Source organism: Piliocolobus tephrosceles, chromosome 7, assembly GCF_002776525.5.
Source record: "Piliocolobus tephrosceles isolate RC106 chromosome 7, ASM277652v3, whole genome shotgun sequence".
Taxonomy (NCBI): domain Eukaryota; kingdom Metazoa; phylum Chordata; class Mammalia; order Primates; family Cercopithecidae; genus Piliocolobus; species Piliocolobus tephrosceles.
The window spans coordinates 74,639,148-74,659,879 of NC_045440.1; the positions used below are offsets into that span (position 1 = coordinate 74,639,148).

The 20,732-nt window shown below is 37.5% G+C and overlaps 1 protein-coding gene and 1 pseudogene across 15 annotated transcripts in view; one reads left to right on the forward strand and one right to left on the reverse strand.

Annotated features, from left to right (window-relative positions):
• LOC111520977 overlaps nucleotides 1-20,582 on the forward strand; it is a 31,809-nt pseudogene extending 11,227 nt beyond the window's left edge.
• The window catches only part of STAU2 (staufen double-stranded RNA binding protein 2), a 346,153-nt gene that overhangs the window by 226,975 nt on the left and 98,446 nt on the right, over nucleotides 1-20,732 (reverse strand). The window lies entirely within an intron of this gene.

Consider the following 20,732-nt stretch of genomic DNA (forward strand, 5'->3'; position numbering starts at 1 on the left):
TTCAAGGGTACAGTGAGCTCAGCATCAAATGTACCCTTGTGGTTGATTACCACTACACTCCAGGAGCCTGGGCAACAGAGTGAGACCTCATCTCTAAAAAAAAAAAAAAGAGGAATAAAAAAAGAATGCCAATGCAGTTCAAAAAACCAAGCAGTGTGCAGAAGATAAGCTGATAAATTCAGATATTATAAAAACCAGTAGAAACCAACTAAGTAAATCTCTGGAAGAATTTAACATAAAATAATAACATTACTACAATTTTTAAAAATTCTCTTTTTCTTATGTCTTAAAGGTCGTTTATTTACATGTTTGGGATTCTGTTCTATATAGACTGTTCTGTGACTTGTCAGTCAATTACAGTACAGGAGTCTAGTAACTCATTTATCTTTAAAGAAGTGCATCTTGACCAGAGAACATGAGAATGTCAACAAATTGTAAGGAAACAAAGCAAGTTGGTCAAGGTCCTTGTAACTGAAGCCAAGAAAAAGCCTGGGAAATTAATGAATAATAAGCTCCCAGGAAACTCAAACTGAAAAAAGCAGTAAGCCATGATGAGAATAATACCTGAGATGATTAAATATATAGTCCAAACATTACGGCCTATGATCCTACATCTTATCCACCCACAAAAGAGAACAGCCAAAGAGCCTAAGTTGCTCATTTTTATCTTAATGAGAGAGAGGAGGGATAAGGGGGAGGCAAGAAGGCTGGGAGGAGAGGGAGGGAGGGAGGAAGACAGAGGGAGGAAGGGAGAGAGAGACAGCGCACGAACATGAGCAAGAGAACAAGGGCAAAAAATACTTGCTGATAGTAGGTATAATATTAAGAATATTGTATTATATTACATTAGAAATACAGACTATTGAAAGCCAACATAAAGAACTGATTTGGATTTAGAAAAGATCAGAATATAAGATAGTTTTATTTCCATTTTAAAATGAACATGTAAACAACTATTAAGTTCAGTACATTGAAAAAAAAAAAAAAAGTCTTGCTGCCTTTATTGATTTGGAGAAAAAGCCTGCCACATATTCTTACAAAGACAGGATGTCAAGCAAACCAATAAGTCATTCAAACCCAGTGTATATAAGGTTCCTTAAGTATTTGAGAAAATAACATGGAGAATTCTGAAAATCTGAGACCCACATGGGAGTAAAGAAAGAATGCATCTTAAGCAAATTTTACTTGTTGTTCTCTGTTATCCTGAAAAATTCACTCAAGAGAACAAAAAAAAGTTTGCAAATAAGACCATATAATCTTATTTGCAGAGGATGACACTTCTTATGAGACTTAGAAACCTGCAATACAATCTGAGCTTGTAAGACTCTGAGAACTCCAAAGCAGGACAGTGATCAAGACTGACAAGAGTATGACCATGGTGATCTCTCAGGAAGCTAAAATCACCTCAGTTATGTATAAGAAATTCTGGCCAGAAACTGAACACTTCAGAGCTGGTGAACTCGTGATAAAATCAAACAGATGAAGAGCTAAACTTATAATCTTAGTTGTCACTTGACTCTTATCAAAATATAATTCTAATATAATCAAAATAAGTATATCCTGTTACTTCTCAAATTTAGAAAGGCCAGATTCCCCTGCAAATGCTTAAGAACCCTGTATTAGACCTCATAATTCCTCAACAAAGGAAAAAGTTGAGTAAATGATATGTATGCTATTCCAGGAATAGTGTTCTAAGGCTACAAAAGGGACGATTTCTGCTCATACACAGGGAAAAAGGGAGTCATATTCACTGACACCCTAGGGTATGGTATCTAGCATGATACCCAGCACTTAAAAGGAGTCCATTACATATTTGTTAAATGAAGGATAGGTTATAGCTAACAATTACTAAGTGGTTTACTATACGCTGGCACTGAGCATGCAGTAACTCATCTAATCCTCACAATAGCCTGATAAGGCAAATACATATTATTATCATTTCCATTTTACAGTTGAAGAAACTGAAAAACAGAGAAGATAGGTTGCTTGGCCTAGGTGGAGCCAGGTTTCAAATGAAGGTAGAGTGGCTCTACAGCCCCCCTAACCGCAATACTACATTACTATATTCCTCTCAACTTAAAAGTGAATGATTGCAAGGGAGAGATAGGACCAGCAAGGGCCAGGTTCTCAGCTCTGTGGGAGTAAAGCAATCAGGACTAGGAGAAGGACAAGTTCAAAGTGAAAGGATGCATGTGAGATCCGGACAGGGAAGTGCTGGGAGTGAATGCACTTTGTGACTACAGACTCCAACTACCTCTTAACACTGGGTATGATCTGACCTTGAGGCAGCTACATGATGAGGATGGGCTAGATCAATGGTTTCATCTTCGCCTACACACTGGAAGTGCATGAGGAGCTTTAAAAAATACTGAGCACAAGTCAGTAAGAAAAAGACCACTGAGGCTGGTCACGGTGGCCCATGTTGGCAATCCCAACACTTTGGGAGGCCGAGGCGGCTGGATCACCTGAGGCCAGGAGTTGAAGACCAGTCTGGACAACATAGTGAAACCCCATCTCTACTAAAAATACAAAAATTAGCCAGGTGTGGTGGTGGGTGCCTGTAATCCCAGCTACTCAGCAGGCTGAGGCAGAACTGCTTGAACCCAAGAGGCAGAAGTTGCAGCGAGCCGAGATCATGCCACTGCATTCCAGCCTGAGTGACAGAGCAAGACTCCATCTCAGAAAAAAGAAAAAGACCACTGAATCAACACAAAAAACAGCACAGGTTATATACACTTACAGACCACAGAAAAGGAGATATAAATGACTTTATGCATATGAGAAGATATTTGACCTTATTCATAATTAAAGAAATGCAAAATAAATGCCAAAGAGGTATCATTCTTCACCTAATTATACTGGTAGAAAACTCCAAAACATTCAAAACAGCCTTATCTCTAGTCTAGATTACTGTAATAACCTCCCAACTGCTCTCTTAATCAGCAAAATGGCTCTTTCAAAAATTAAAGTCAGATCACATCACTATGTTGCTCAAAACCTACACTGGCTGGGGTGGACGGATCACGAGGTCAAGAGATTGAGACCATCCTGGCTAACATGGTGAAACCTTGTCTACACTAAAAATACAAAAGTTAGCTGGTGTGGTGGCGCACGCCTGTAATCCCAGCTACTCAGGAGGCTGAGGCAGGATAATCGTTTGAACCCGGAGGCAGAAGATATAGTAAGCCGAGATCGTGCCACTGCACTCCAGCTTGGTGACAGAGCAAGACACCATCTCAAAAAAATAAAAAATAAAAAAAAAACCTACATTGGTTTTGCATTTCATTCAGAGTAGTAGCCAGAATCTTTACAGTGGCCTACAAGGCCTTACATAAATCTGGCTCCCAGTCATATCTTTGGCTTCTTCTTACACCACTCACTACTTCACTTACCACTTACTCTTCTCTAGACACACTGGCTTCCTTTCTGCTCCTCAAACTCACCATACAAGCCTCCACTTTAGGGCCTTTACAATGGCTGATCTCCTGCTTCTCCCCCAGACATCCTCAAGGCTTACTCTCTCACCTTCTTAGAAGTCTTCATTCAAATCTCACCTCTCAGTAAGACTTCTCTAATTTAAATTGTGATTCCCATTCCTTAACTCAAATCGGGCCCTACTCTTCCTATATAAGCACTTTTCACTTTCTAATCTACTATACAATGTACTTGTATTTATTTTTTATTTTCTATCTCCCCCAACTAGAATGTAAACTTCAGGAGGACAGAAATGTCTGTTGATGTACTCCAAGTACCCGTAAGAATGTCTCACCATGTGTATGTATAAAGATATATTCTGCAACACTGATAACATCAGAAGATTCAAAACAACTAAATGTCCATGAATACAGGACTAAGAAGTTAAATAAATTACAGAGAAATCACACAGTGGGATACTAAACAGTTCTTAAATAAATAAAGCAGTAACCCTATTTCCAGTATGGTCAAGTAAACTCTCACTGAACTGATTCTCCTGCAGGAAACGATAAATTCTGAACAAACTGTAAAAAACAAATCATCTAAAGGTAGCAAAAAGTGAATGAAACAGGTGGACACTGGAGGCAAGTTAACATCTGGAAAAAAAGAACAACATAGGATACATTTCTCTCCCTTTTTTTTCTTTTACTAGCTTGAATTTGAAGGCAGGCCCATCTATTCCATGTGAAATAGCTAAAATGCCACTAGAAAACAGTCTTACTGGTTTGAAGACCCAGAGATAAGGGCTCATATTCCACAGCCTCTGGAATATGAAGGAGGAATTATTAGAAATAAAAAATCTGAGGCCGAGCACGGTGCCTCACGCCTGTAATCCCAGCACTTTTGGAGGCTAAGGTAGGTGGATCATGAGGTCAGGAGTTTGAGACCAACCTGGCCAATATGGTGAAACTCCATCTCTACTAAAAAGGGCGTGGTGGTGGGCAACTGTAATCCCAGCTACTCAGGAGGCTGAGGCAGAAGAATTGCTTGAACCCAGGAGGCAGAGGTTGCCGTGAGCCAAGATCGCGCCCCTGCACTCCAGCCTGGGCAAAAGAGCAAGACGAGCAAGACTCTTGTCTAAATAAGTAAATAATCTGGAGAGAGAGAGAGCTTCATATTCTAAGTATAAAACTGTTCGAATCTCTATCTGACCCCTGAACCACACACACAGACCTGGAACCGATTCAAAGAAACTTAGCTAAGAGATTAGAATTTGAGGTGCCAGTCACCCAGTACAGAAAGAAGTTTTGTTGAGACTCCAGCCAACTAACTACCTGCCTAAAAAATTTTTTTGGCCAGGCATAGTGGTTCACGCCTATAATCCCAACACTTTGGGAGGCCAAGGTGGATGGATTGTTTGAAAACAGGAGTTAGAGATCAGGCTGGGCAACAAAGCAAAACCCCATATCTACACAGATACAAAAAATTAGCTAGGCATGGTAGCATGTGCCTATAGTCCTAGCTACTCTGGAGGCGGAGGTGAGGGGATCACCTGAGCCTGGGAGTTGGAGGTTGCAGTGAGCCAAGATTGCACCACTGCACTCCAGCCTGGGTGACAGAGTGAGGCCTGTCTAAAATACACACACACACACACACACTTACTTCAGAGGAACATGACAGAATCTAGGTTCTACAACATATAATTTTACAATGTCCAGAATACAATCCAAAATTATTCAACATATGCAACAGGAAAAAATGATCCATTTCCAAGAGAAAAAAAACTATCAGTAGAAAACTACCCTGAAATGACGGAGATGTTAGAATTAGCAGCAAGGGGCCGGGTGTGGTGGCTCACGCCTGTAATCCCAGCACTTTGGTAGGCTGGGGTCAGTGGATCACTTGAGGCTATGAGTTCAAGACCAGCCTTACCAACACGGCAAAACCCTGTCTCTACTAAAAATATAAAAATTAGCCAAGTGTGGTGGCACACAGCTGTAATGCCAGCTACTCAGAGGCTGAGGCATGAGAATCACTTGAACCTAGGAGGCAGAGGTTACAGTGAGCCAAGATCATGCTACTACACTCCAGCCTGGGTGACAGAGGAGACTCTGTATCCAAAAAACAAAAAAAAGAACTAGCAGCAAAGTTATACTATGTTCAAAAAGACCAAAGAAAATATGCCTTTAATGAATAAATATATGGAGAATTTCAGCGGAGACAGTAATTATAAAAAGTAGCCAAACAAATTCTAGAATATGACATTCAAATTTAAAATTCACTGGATAGATATAATAGCCGAAAGGAGATGACCAAGGAATCAAGATTAATCAACAGAAATTATACAACCTAACAGAGAGAAAAAAAGAAGTTAAAAAAATGAACTGAACCTTAGGGACCTGTTAGACAATATAATGGTCTAACAGAAGGAAAGGAGAAAAAGAGGGGAACAGAAAAATATTTAAAGACATAAGACCCAAAAATTTCCTTTGGTAAAAGGCATATTTACATATTCAAGAAGCTCAGTGAACTAGATTAATATAAAGAAAACCACACAAGATATATTCTAGTTTACCTGCTAAAATCTAAAAAGACATATTATTTACAGGGAACAACAATTCAAATGATGGCTGACTTCTCAAGAGAAAACAGTCTGAGGCTAAGAGACAGTGGAACAACATCTTTAAAGTCTTTATAAAAGTGCTGAAAGTAAAAAAAAAAAGAAAGAAAAACAAAAAGAAAGCTGTCAACTTCGCATTCTATATTCAATGAAAATATCCTTCAAAAATGAAGGCAAAATAAAGATGTTTTCAGTAAATAAAAATTCAGAGAAATCATTGCCAGAAGACCTACACTACAAGAAGTACTAAAGGATGTTCAAGCTGAAGAAAAGTAAAGCCAGAAACCTGGATCTTCTGAGAAAACAAAAACAAACACAAACACAAGAACAAAACAAAACGAAACAAAAACATGAGAAATGATAGCTATGTGGGCAAATAAATTCAAGACCTTTTTCTCTTAATTTCTTTAAGATACAGACTAAAGCAAAAAATGGTAACATTGTGGAAGTTATGATCTATATAGATGTAATACAAATGACAACTATATATGGGCTGGGAGTTAAATAGACCTATATGGCTGCAGGGTTTCTAAAATTTTCATAATCAACTTAGAAAAAATTATGCAGCTTCTTATATACTGACATAGAATGCTGTTTAAGGTATTTTTCAAAGGAAAAAAAAAACAGATTCAGAATACTATTACTATCAGAATGATACTTTCTTAATTAAAGCAAATACATATACATATCCAGAGAATATCCTGAAAGGATAATACATGAAACTGACAGGGGACGGGGCAAAATTGGGTAACTGGAATGCAGGGGTGGCATAATATTTACATTAACATTTGAATTTATTACATTTTATACTGTATAAAATAAATACAAAAAATTAAATACTCACGAAAATCAAAAAATAAAGGCTCTGAGAAGTTCTACAGTAAGAAAACATTTAAATTTTCCTTGATCCAGCATTTTACAAACCTATATGACTGTAGGAAACTGACTCTTCTCCCTTTTTCAAATAATAGCTATTTCTATCCCAACAGTGACTGGTATTGCTTACACCATATTAAAAAACACTTATTTTTTTAAATCAATTTTTTACTAGTTGTACCAACTAAATCTAGTAAGAATATGACTCAGGTCATATGATATCATTTCATATTAATCTTTAGCAACTAAAATATATTGTGGCATCTTGTTATGGAATCATTAGTATGTTCAACAAGCAATTTTTTATGTTTTCAGAAATAGTTGATATCATTCAGTTTGGACAGTAATAACAGAGGTACCTAATGAGTTTTTAAAAATAAGTAAGCATGGGACAGTGACTGAATTTAAGAATATATTGGAAAATATTAAGTCTAGAACTTTAGTGGATGGAATTTTATTAGACTGCCAGTGAAATTGCAATTATATTTGAAGTTGCTCTGATGGACTCTTTTAAAAAAAAAAGAATATTTCAAATGACCTGAGTCATATTCTTACTAGATTTAGTTGGTACAACTAGTAAAAAATTGATTTAAAAAAATAAGTGTTTTTTAATATGGTGTAAGCAATACCAGTTACTGTTGGTATAGAAATAGTTAATATGAAATGATATCAACTATTTCTGAAAACATAAAAAATTGCTTGCTGAACATACAAATGATTCCATAAGAAGACACCACAATATATTTTAGTTGCTAAAGATTAATATGAAACATAACCATTATTTTGAAACAAAAAAGAAAAACCCACAAATTCTTGTTAAAGTTCAACAGATATTATTTAAATTGTAGTATCTTGGTTTTAACAATTTAACAGTTTAATAGTGAAAATTTTTTCTATGATACATTAATTTCACTGGTTCCTTTGAGTTTCTAAATCCACTTGACAATTTTCTTTAATAGTGTATTTTATTCAATTTATCTTTGTACCTACACTAACAAAGGAAAAAGAATACAATTTGTGAATACCTAGAAATTCCTTAATCATGGAGATTGTATACAATTGTTTCTACGCTCTTTGAAGGGAGGACATGATACTAGTTTCATCTGTGCTAACAAGGAGAATTTATTACTAAAAGATCTGGTAGAGGAGTGAGATGCTAAAATGAAAGACATGGAAGCCTGGCACCACATTCTAGCCTAGCTGACCCTTCCTAAGAAAAAAAGATAGTACTACTAGTAAGGTGCTAATGAGCCGTACTTGGTATCCTCATGCTCAACAACCTTCTCAGATCACTCAGGTTGAAAATAAACTTCTGTATTACAACTGAAACTAAAAATTACACTGAAAAGGATGTGTTTAGCATCTTAGAGGCTCCTACATATTTAAAGCTTCTTCTTTAAAATTCCATGTTTTAGATGTTTGAACAAGACATCAATAATTCCATTATCCTTGCTCTGGTTTGATATTATTTTTACCTCTCCCAAACCATAAAATTTGCAAAATAAAAAATTCAACTGCAAAATTCTTCAATATTTGGAAACGAAAACTTAATAAACCCTCTTAAGAACCAACACGAGAGCTATCAAATAGAATACAAACAGATACTTAAAATTTTAGAAACTGGTAACAACATTCAAATCAAAGAGGTGAAGTATTCCAAGAATATTTACTCCAGTTGTGTTAGGAACAAACTAAATTATGACTTCCTTGGGCCAACTAAATCCAGTAAGAATAACATTCTGTTGCTAATACGATCATTTGAAATAATTATTTTTGAAAAGAACTTAGCCCATCAAAGTCAACTTCAAATATAAAAGTGTTCCCCATCAATCAAGTGTATAGAAACAATATAAAATTATTCAAATTTTGTTTATTTTACAAAGATACTTCTCAAACCCAAGAGCTTCCTATAATAATATACATCATATAGTGTTTACTGAGTAATAGGAAAAAAGAAGAAAATTAAATGAAATTAGAATAAAATATATAACTTCTACCAGAAAAAAAAAGAAACTAGAACCAGCAGGGACAAATAAGTGGAAATTATTAGAAGACACTGACTTAAAGATTTGGTTGTATATAAAACATAGCTCCCTATATTTCATATACCTAAACTTATAAAATAATCCCATAAACTCTATTATTCCTTAATATAGACTAGAAGAAACCCACAAACATTCTGAAAGGAGCCAAACTGCAAATACTTTAGATAGGGTTTCTGTCACACCTTCTCAATACTGCTGTTGTATTGAGAAAGCAGTCATAGACAATATACATCAACAAATGAAGGTGGTGGTGCTCCAGTAAAATTTATTTTTATGGACACTGAAATCTGAATTTCATATAATTTCTACACATCACAAAACAATCTTCTACTAATTTTTTTCAATGATTTTTAAATATACAACCTTAGATCATGGGACATACAAAAAAAGAAAGCTGTGGGCCCTAGACTGCCAATCCCTGCCTCATCTAGAAATACATGAAAAGTAGTTACTAGAATACTTTCCAAACATTCTTTCTAATAATTGAGTATCAATAATGTTGCATTTTTACTATGCCATTATTTTTACCATATGTAAGTTCTAAAACAGTATAATCTGCCAAAATAATGACGGAATCAAAGCTAAGAAAGCTAAAATGAAGTATTCTTAATATTTCAAAGCCACAAAAAGCAGCAATAAAAAAAAACAGAAAAGTGTTGTTTCATTACACATTCCTAGGTCATAAATTTCACATAGACTTAAACTAACTCTATATAATATTTGCCCACTGAGTGATACAAAGTTATTAGTTATATTATGCCAAATTTAGAATTTCATTAATTCCAAAAGTAATATAGGATTAATATGTGGCCAAAAGAATCTTGGAGCCTGGGTGAGATGGTGAAACCTCATCTCTAAAAAAGACACAAAAATTAGCCAGGCATAGTAGCACTTGGACCACCTGGTCTATATCAAGGAGCTACTCAGGAGGCTGAGACGGGAGGATGGCTTGACCCCAGGAGGTGGTGGTTGCAGTGAGCCAAAATGGTGTCACTGCACTCCAGCCTGGGCAACAGAGTGAGACCCCTGTCCCCCTACCCCTGCAAAAAAAAGAATCCTGGTAGTTTCATAGTTAACACTGTTTCATATGGTAATACTGAAATGTCTTAGAAAACTCAAAGGACAAGGTTGTGAAACTGTATTTTAATTATAGCTTACCTTTAACTAGTTGTTAAGATCTTGGGCAAATTATGTCAGCCAGCATTTCCTAAAGTTTGCCCTGTATCCACAGATCATTCATTAATGTAACAGGATCTATGGCCAACTGAGTCTGAGAAATGCTACACATTATATACATTTCTAGAAGATTTATAATGTACCTAAGCGTATCATAAATTCTGAGAAATTCCGCAATAAAGAATACTGTTAGTTTAATCTAGAATTGTCCAAACTTAACTACTTTTTGTGTGTCATACTTATTAACATCCAAAAAAACTAAAATTTCTTAAAACACACTAGAAAATTTTCTAATCTCTAGTCAAAATCAGATAAACATCCCTTTGGTTTCTAAATTTTAGAATTTTGTGAGACTAATTCTAAGTAGTAATTTTGTGAAAGCTGTTCAACTATTAAGTTCAGATTTACAAACCTGGAACCTCTGGATCAAATGTACTCCTTTATACTCCCACCATGAACTTCCTCTTCTAGAGCACTTATCTTTAAGTAGAAATAATTTCTCTAACTTTCTAGACTTACTCTTTAAGTGGGAGCTGGAACCATCCTAATTTCTTCAACACTTAGGAGAGTGCCTGGATCACTCACTAAATGTGTTTCGGTTCTGGTTTTGTTTCTATTTTACTGCAATAATCTCCCACTTGATCTACCCATAACCACTCTTGCCTTTCCCATACTGCTTCTCTATGCAAACATGGTCAGGTCTCCTCCACTCAAAAACTTTCATCTATGCCGGGTGCGGTGGCTCACGCCTGTAATTCCAGCACTTTAGGAGGCCAAGGTGGGCGGATCATGAGGTCAGGAGATCAAGGCCATCCTGGCCAACGTGGTGAAACCCCATCTCTACTAAAAATACAAAAATTAGCTGGGCGTGGTGGCATGTGCCTGTAATCCCAGCTACTCAGGAGGCTGAGGCAGGAGAATCTCTTGAACCCGGGAGGCGGAGGTCACAGTGAGCCGAGATCGCGCCACTGCACTCCAGCCTGGTGACAGAGCAAGACTCCATCCAAAAAAAAAAAAAAAAAAAAAAAAAACTTTCATCTTCCACTCTTCTGAAAATGAAGACCAAATTTCGTAAAATAGCCCTGGAGGATCTAGTCTCTGCCTACCCTCTCCTGCTTTACCTCTTTTATCACTGCTTCTCTTTATTCTATCTGCTTTAGCCATACAAAGCTAGTAGAGATGAAACTAGTCAGCATAGAGAAAAAAGCAGAGCAGGGGCCTGGGGAATGTCAGGGTAGGGTAGGGTGAAGTGGGTTGGGGTGAAATGAAAGGCAAGACTGAAAAGGTTATATTAGACCTTAGCAAATGAGAGGGAACAGAAAATAAATACCTCTAAAATAGGAGTATACCTGACTTGGAACAGTAGGGAGCAGTAGGTGGGTTACAGAAGCAATAGAGGTCTGAAACAGCAGAAGCTTTATGCAATCAACTCCCATGGTTACCTCTCTCATCTAGATCTCTCCTGAGTCCAGTCTCCTATATGAAACATGTATTTGACAACTCCTCTTGGATGTCTTACAGACATGTCTACCCCTGAAGTCTTAACTGCACTCCAAATCTGTTTCTTCTCCATTCTTTCCCATCTCAGTAAATGGCAGTAACCTCTATCCACTGGCAAAAGCCAGAATCCTAAAAGGTTCTCCCACTAAATTTAGAAAAGACATGAAATTCCCATTAAACATCCTCCACACTAGGTAGCTATAGCCTTTAATTAATATAGCAAATATGGTAAAGACCCTAATCCCCTACATACAGTACTCCGTTAAGTATAACCACCCACTCACATATTACACACATACAGGAAGGAAATCACTTACATCTGAGTCCCAATCAAGGAGTTCACATTCCTATGGGGGCAGAGGCTAGGTGAAGTGGGACACTGAATCTCCATATCCTCTGAAATACTCAATGTCCATCTAAGACAAAATGGTACCTGTGCCCAGAGGGTTAGCCCAAATAATATAATAGCTTCGAAATAAGAGGTAGCCACCATAGAGGAAGAGGTGCTTATGGCCTCTAACAATATCAATTTAAAAAACAGGAGGTCCAGTGAGCCCATCAAGCAAGATCAACATCCCATATACCTGTACTTTTATACTCTAAAAAAAGATGGGAACACAGACTAGGAACTACTGTCATGTTTGAAAATGCCCCCATGTTTGTTGTCAGTGCTACTGTCTGTTACTTCATGGTGACTAGAAACAAACTCCACAACAAAAATGACAATAAATTATGGTGTATTACTATAGTAGAATACTAAGTAAATTTATTAAATAGTTGTACACTTAGTTACATGGAAACTCATAACAGATTCTGAAGTGAAAGCAGAGTATATAGTTTGCATAAATACATACACTCATTAAAATGCTACAGCTGTACCTCTGGTAAGCCACAGGTTTGTATGGGCTTGTCCTAGAAAGCAGGAAAGTGAGGAACTAAGAAGGCAAAACGAAAAATTAGAAATAGATTTTGAAAAGTATGTTTTACCAAACTTACCTGACAAATTTAAGAGTAGTGAAATTATACATAGTGTATTCACTGACCATGATGGAATCAGACTAAATATCAATAACAAAGACAACAGGAAAAATCTCCAAACACTTGGAAACTACACTTCTAAAATAATCCGGGGGTCAATGAATTATCAAGGGAAATTTTTAAACTGAACAAAAATAAAATACAATATATTACAATTTGTGAGATGCAGAAATGAGAAAAATTCATAACACTAAATACATAGATCAGAATTAGCCAGGTGTGCATCTGTAGTCCTAGCCACTCAGGAGGCTGAGGCAGGAGGTTCACTTGAGCCCACGAGTTTGGGGCTGCAGTGAACTATGATTATGCCACTGCACTCCAGCCTGCGCAAGGGAGTAAAAAAAAGGAAGAAAAGAGGAAACGTCTCAAATAAATAATCTAAGCCCACACCTCAAGAACAAAGAACAAGAAAGGGGAAAGTAAATCTAAAGAAAGCAGAAGGTAGTAAATCTAAGAATAGAAATCATTAAAACTGGAAACAGAAAAAAACTATAGATAAAAGCAATTAAACAAAATCTTGGTTCTTTGAAAAGAATAATAGAACCGACAAACTTCCAGCAACACTGACAAAGAAAAAAGACACAAATCATCAATATCAGAAAAGAATCACAGATTATCACTAGAGACCCTGTAGACATCAAAAGAATAAGGGAATACTAAGAACCATTCTACACACAGAAATTTGACAACTTAAGACAAAATGAGCCAAATCCTCAAAAAGCACAGCTATCACAACTTATCCAACATGAAGATGACTTGAAAAGCCCTATAGGTATTCAATAAATTGAATTCACACATTTAAAACTCCTAAAAAAAGAAAATTTCCAGATGTGGCTGTTTTCAGGAAGAATTCTGCCAAACTTTTAAAGATGTAATGTCAACTCTATACAATCTCTTCCAGAAAACAGAAGAAGAGAGAATGCCTCGAACTCTTTTTATGGAATACAACAGTACCCTGATATAAAAAATCAGAAAAAGAATGCCAAAGGGGTTATGGTGAGGGGAACTACAGACAAATATCCTTCATGACTATAGAGACAAAAAGCCCTTAATAGAATATTAGCAACATACATAAAGACTCTTAGATTATGACCAAGTATTGTTTATTACAGGCATACAAGATTGGTTCAGTATTTAAAATTCAATCAATGTAATCTACCACATTAACAGGTCAAAAAAGAGAAATCACATGATCAGTTAATTGATGCAGCAAAACATTTAACAAAATTCAACACCCATTCATGATAAAAATTCTCAAAAAACTAGGAAGAAGAACATGTCCAATTGGATTTAAAATATTTACTAAAAATCTACACCTAAAATCAGACTTAATGGTGAAAGACTGAATGTTTTGTACCCAAGATCAAGAATGAGGCAATGATGTCCACTCCCACTACTCCTCAAGCACTGTGTTGTAAACCGTGTTGTAAACACAGTGCTTGAAGATCTAGCCAGTGCAGTAAGGTAAGAAATTAAACATGTATTAGCCCATTCTCACATTGCTATAAAGAAATACCTGAGAACAGGTAGTTAATTGGCTTATGGGTTTGCAGGCTGTACAGGAAGCATTGAGGCTTCTGCTTCTGGGAGGCCTCAGGAAATGTACAATCATGGCAGAAGGCAAAAGGGAAGTAGGCACATCTTACATGGCCAGAGCAGGAGGAAGAGAGAAAGGAGGGAGGAGCCACACTTTTAAACAACCAGATCTCACGATAACTCACTCACTATCACGAGAACAGCACCAAGGGGATGGTGCTAAACCATTCATGAGAAAACATCCCCATAATCCAAACACCTCCCACCCACCCAACCTCTAACACTGGTACAACTGAACATAAGATTTGTGTGGGGACACAGAGCCAAACCTTATCAAAATGAAAGGCAAACAGATCAGAAACCAAGAAATAAAAATGTCCCTATTTAAAGATGGAATAATTGTCTGTGCAGAAAGAAATGTATTTTTTAATTACCTAGAACTAATAAGTGAATTCAGCAAGTTCACAGGACACAAGATCAAAGCACAAAAATTGAAATGTATGTCTATATACCAGCAATAAAAACATGGAAGGTGAAAGTAAAAATACAAGAAAAGATTTGTTCTAAAATTTACATGGAAAGGCAAAGAACACAGAATAATTCAAACAATTTTACAATTTTGAAAAAGAATAAAGTATAAGAAACCACTCTTTTATTTTAACACTTATTATGTAACTTCAGTAATCAACACTGTGAGGAGTTGACAAAGAGACACAGAGTTCAACAGAACATAACAGAGAACCCAGAAACAGACACACACTAGTGTGGCCAACTGTCTTTATACAAAGGTAAAAAAGCAATTCAATGGAGGAAAGACAGCTATCCAACAAATGGTGCTGGAACAAATGGATAACCATAGGCAAAAAACCGAAACAAAAACCCTTGACCTAAACATGACACCAATACAAAGAAGCTAACTTAAAATGTGTATTTAAATGTAAACCATAAAACTTTTAAAAGAAAACCGAGGAAAAAACCTTTGGGGATCTAGATTTGGTGAGGAGATTCAGACATGACACCCAAAGCACACTCACAAAAAAAAAAAATTGATAAACTGGACTTCATCAAAATAAAAAACTTCTGCTCTATGAAAAACTATGTTAAGAGGATGAAAAGACAAACTATAGAAAGGGAGAAAAGATTTGCAAACCACATATCTAACAAAGGATTCATATCTAAAATATATACAAAACTCTCAAAACGCAACAGTAAAAAAAACAATTTTATAGAAAATGTGCATAAGACAGAGACATTTCACCAGACACACAGCTAAATAGACACACAGATACACACACACACACACACACACACACTTACACATATGAAAAGATATTCAACATCCCTAACCATTATGGAAATATCAATTAAAGCCATAACGATATATCACACACCTATCAGAACAACCAAAATAAAAATATTGACAACCACAAATGCTGGGGAGGATGAGGAGAAACTGAATCTCTCATACATTCCTGATTGGGATGCGAGACAGTACAGCAACTCTGGAAAATAGTGTAGCAGTTTCCTAGAATACTAAACATATATTTACTACACAACCCAGGTATCACACTCCTGTGCATTTATCCCAAAGAAATAAACATTTACATCTATACAAAATCCATACATATTCATAGCAGCTTTATTTGTAGAGCTAAAAACTGAAGAAAAACAAAATATCCCTCAATAGGTGAAGGGTTCAACAAACTGTGGTACACAGAACACTACTCAAAAACATAGTATTCAAAAAGTCACATACTATGATTCCATTTATGTAATATTCTTGAATATTAGAGACGGAGAACAGATACATGGTTGCCAAGGGCTAAAGATGGTAGGGAAGCAGAGGTGAAGGGAAGACTAGTAAGGGACGACATGAGGGAGAGCTTTGTGGCGACAGAATAATTCTGTATTTTTTTTTTTTTTTTGGAGACAGTCTCCCTCTGTTGCCCAGGCTGGAGTGCAGTGGTGTGATCATAGCTCACTGTAGCCTCAAATTCCTGGGATCAAGCAACGCTCCCATTTCAGCCTCCCAAGTAGCCAGGACAACACACATGGACCACCATGCCTAGCTAATTTATTTTTATTTTTGTACAGATGGGATCTCACTATGTTGCCCAGGCTGGTCTCACACTCCTGGCCCCAAGCTATCTGTCCCACCTGGGCCTCCCAAAGAGCTGAGATTATAGGCATGAGCCACCATGCCCGGCCAAGTTCTGTATCTTGATTGCTACAGTGGTTGCATGAATCTACATGTGATAAAATGAAACAACTACAACACACACATTTACCAATGTCAGTATACTGGTTTGAAATATTGTCCTATAAGTCTGTAAAATGTAACCAATGGAGGAGACTGAGTGCAGACTACATGGGCTTCTGTGTGCCATTTTTACAACTTTCAGTGAATCTCTAATTATTTTTAAATAAAAACATTTTTTAAAGGAAAACAGAAACAACTAAATCAATAGTAATTAGCTACATTCTGAAGTTTCTGAATATGTATCTTGAAAATTTACATCCCACATATGCTATCATTCCAAGTATTTTCTTGAATGATTTTATTTCATGGTGATCTTTATTCTAGAAAAAAATACGTTTTGAAGTGAGGCTTCGATTATCTTACTTCACAGTATCCAAAATACCCAATAACAAAACTATTTCATAAAATGGGTTTTAGAATTTTACAGAAATAGATTTATAATCCAATTCTACAACTTACTACATAAACGACAAGAGCAAATTAAACTTGAGTCTCTTTCTTCATAACTAAAACAAGGATAAAATATATATACTATGGAGAACTACCATGTCTGTGTATACAGAAACTGGCAGTGTTCTACATACACTGGACAACATAACTTTTACTGTTACCATCTTATCTCCCTGGAGGTAACACACATTCCTATGGGCAAGAGCAATTTCACGTATTTCCCTTGAATCACCTTACTGCTGTCAGCATGGTGATAAGTATACAAAAAATACCCAACATGCAATTTTCTTTGAACTTTTAACCTCTGCCATTAAAATTACCCTTTTTCTTTACTGTAAATGGTTATACCTTGACTTTCTGAAAAGGGCTAGGTTTGGAGTCTTTCAGGTGTGTTTTGTTTTTCAAATGAGAGTTTTCTTGTTTTTGTTTTTTAGAGACAGAGTCTCTCTCTATCACACAGGCTAGAGTACAGTGGTACCATCATAGCTCACTGCAGCCTCAAACTTCTTGGCTCATGTGATCCTCCTGCCTCAGCCTCCCCAGTAGTTGGGACTACAGGCCTGCACCACATGTCCAATTTATTTTTTAATTTTTTCTAGAGACGAAGTCTTGTTATGTTGCCCAGACTGGTCTCAAACTCCTGACCTCAAGCAATCCTACCACCTTGGCCTCCCAAAGTGCTGGGCTGCCAGGCCAGCCTCCAATAAGAGTTTTTTGATGAAGCTAATATGTAGTTTCTAAAGGCATCAAGCCAAGAAAGACTAGTTCAACGGTTTAATAGTTCAGAGATGCAAAACACAGATCGAGATTTCCAAACATTCTGCACATCCCATATTCTTGTTTCTAACTCAGTCAGTGAAAAATATTTTTTTGATAGCCAATAAGTGGCGTTTTTCCAGTGTCTCATCACTTCATAGAGATCATTATTCTTGCTTATCATTTAAGAATCCTATTTGTATTTAAATTGACTAACACTGCTACCCATTACCAGCTCCAGGTTGCTGACCCTGATCTTTTGCAATGTTCTAGAAATTATTTCTATACTCACCTATTCCTCATTATATTTGTTCCATCACAACAGAAATTATAAAAAAGATAATACCAACCCCACTCTGTAATTTGGTATCCTCTTTGAAGAATTTATTCTGCTATTTCTTCTCCTAGTTCTAAACTCCTAAAAGGAACTGTCAAGTAACCATCAAATAGGATTAATAAACTCAACTGTAATACTGCTCACTAAGCTTCTCTTACTCATAAAAGTCATATTAAAATGTACTGTGAGGGACAGTGCAGTTTGTATGATATTATCATCAATATATCACAACAAAAGTTTCAAACAAAACACTTTAGATATCTTTGAGAAGGTTTTAGATATCTTTGAGAGCATACTACTCAAAGATGCTCTATACTTTTTATTAGTTAAAATGTCTTCTACTACATATATACACATATATATAGTGCAAAGACAGTACAGAGTTCCCATATACCCTTCATCTAGCTTTCCCTAATGTTAGCAACTGAGAAAAACAGAGTAACATTGGTCAAAACTGGAAACTGAACGCTGATACAACAGTATTAAGTAAATCGCAGATTTTATTCAAAGATTTTATACTTTTTAAGTAACTGGTGACACTGGACTTCTAGATATGTTGGGGATAACTGAATATCCAGATGTCTTGGGAGAATTTCTATTATCATTTCTAATTTAACATGCTCCCAGCTGCTCCATGATGAGCTTTGATTCTCTATGAGAGCATGGAGCCATGGTAACATAGATCTTCTGTTGGATGAAACCTTGGAAGTCATTTAGATAAATATTTTTTAAAGTATAAACTATGACCCATTAACAGGTTATATAATAAATTTAATAAACCACAACTATAATTGTTTTTTTTTTGAGAGAGGGAGTCTTGCTCTGTTGCCCAGGCGGGAGTGCAGAGGCAGGATCTCGGCTCACTGCAAGCTCCGCCTCCCGGGTTCTGGCCATTCTCCTGCCTCAGCCTCCCAAGTAGCTGGGACTACAGGCGCCTGGCACCATGCCCAGCTAATTTTTTGTATTTTTAGTAGAGATGGGGTTTTACCATGTTAGCCAGGATGGTCTCGATCTCCTGACCTCATGATCCACCTGCTGCGGCCTCCCAGAGTGTTGGGATTACAGGCGTGAGCCACCGCACCCAGCCCACAACTATAATTTTTAATAAAACAGAAAATATTAGAGTATAATACAGATGTTAAGGGTATTACTGCTTCATAAATCTTTTGTTTTAGTGATATTTGTTAAAATGTATATCTGTGTGGATGTAGGTATTTATGTACTAGGTCATATTATTTTTAAAAATTCCTTAGCACAGGCCAGAGACAAAAATGTTTTAAAAGTCACTCATCTATATCAAACCAAAGAAAGAAAGTTCTCTTTAATATTCCTGACAAATGATAACCCCCATCTCTAACTAAACACTATTAAAGGTAGAATATTTACTACTTATACATCAGACAGTAATATGTATTAGGAAATTTTTAATGTGGAACCAACATTTCTCTGTTGACTTTTGATCTACAACTCACAAAAAGGGTGGGTTTTTTCCTTCTAAAGAAAAATACTGTGCAATCCTATTTTTTTTTTTCATCAAATCAGTGAACAGAAGTTGTTACACCTAGAAATCAAAAGTTCCAAAAGAAAGTTTCCTTTTCAGTTCCCAAGAAGAGACTCTAAAAATAAAGGGCAATAATAGAAGAACAGAAAATATATATATATGTAAGGACTCTAAACGAAAGAATAGAAGCAATGCCAAGCAAAAACATCAAGTCAATGAAAGAACATCTTTGTAGAAATGATATAAATAGCGGATCCTGTCCCTGGCCAGCCCCGCCCGGCCTTCCCTCGGGCCCACCTGACCGCCATATGTCCCTCCTCCACCCCACCTCGTGGCCGGCAGCAGCCCTTTAGCTTTGGCTCTGTGGACTGGCTCTCCCAAAACAGCTGCTCACACCCCCAGGCCTGCCGACGTCTCCCTGAGGAGCCTCCCTGGCCCGGGTCAGGCATCCGGCTCCTAGGAGCCCCCTCAGGCCGTCAGCATCACAGAGGCTAGGTCCTCAAACCTGCCTCCGCCGGAGAGGACCGTGGCCGGGTAAAGGGCCAAACACCTGGCAGGCTCCCCGGCGTCCCCACAGTCTTCACCACGGAGCAGGTCTGCGCCTTGGAGAGCGTCTTCCGACAAGACCAGTACCTGGGCCCTCTGGAGCGTAATAGACTGGCCAGGGAGATGCAGCTGTCAGAGGTCCAGATAAAAACCTGGTTTCAAAATCGCCAGATAAAACACAAACGGCAAATGCAGGACTCCCAGCTGAACAGGCCCTTCTCGGGGTCACTCCACACACCCCCGGCTTTCCACTCACCGTCTTCTAGCCTTGCCAAAGGCCTGCAGCTGCTGTGCCCTTAGGTGCCACTACCTGGGCCCCAGGTTCTGATGCTGCCCCCTGGCTCCTTCTGGGATCTCTGCCAAACGGAACAAGAGGCTCTGGCCTCTGAGTGGGCTTCCTGCTGAGGGCAGCCTCTGGCCTATCACCCTGCAAAGCCCAGGAAGTGGCATGCATACGCTGGGACCAGCCCTGCCCGCGGGACCCTGGGGCCTGGTGTGCTCTGCTGGAGACAGGGGACGCATTTTGAGGAAATGCCTGACTCCAGGCCTCCCATACACGTGGTCTGTGCAGATCGCACCTGGCGCCTACACGGAGGACTCAGCTATTCTGTTTACACTGTGGCGGCACCTACCATCCTGACTCAAGCAAAGGTTCTCGAGATTTCTGGAGAATATAT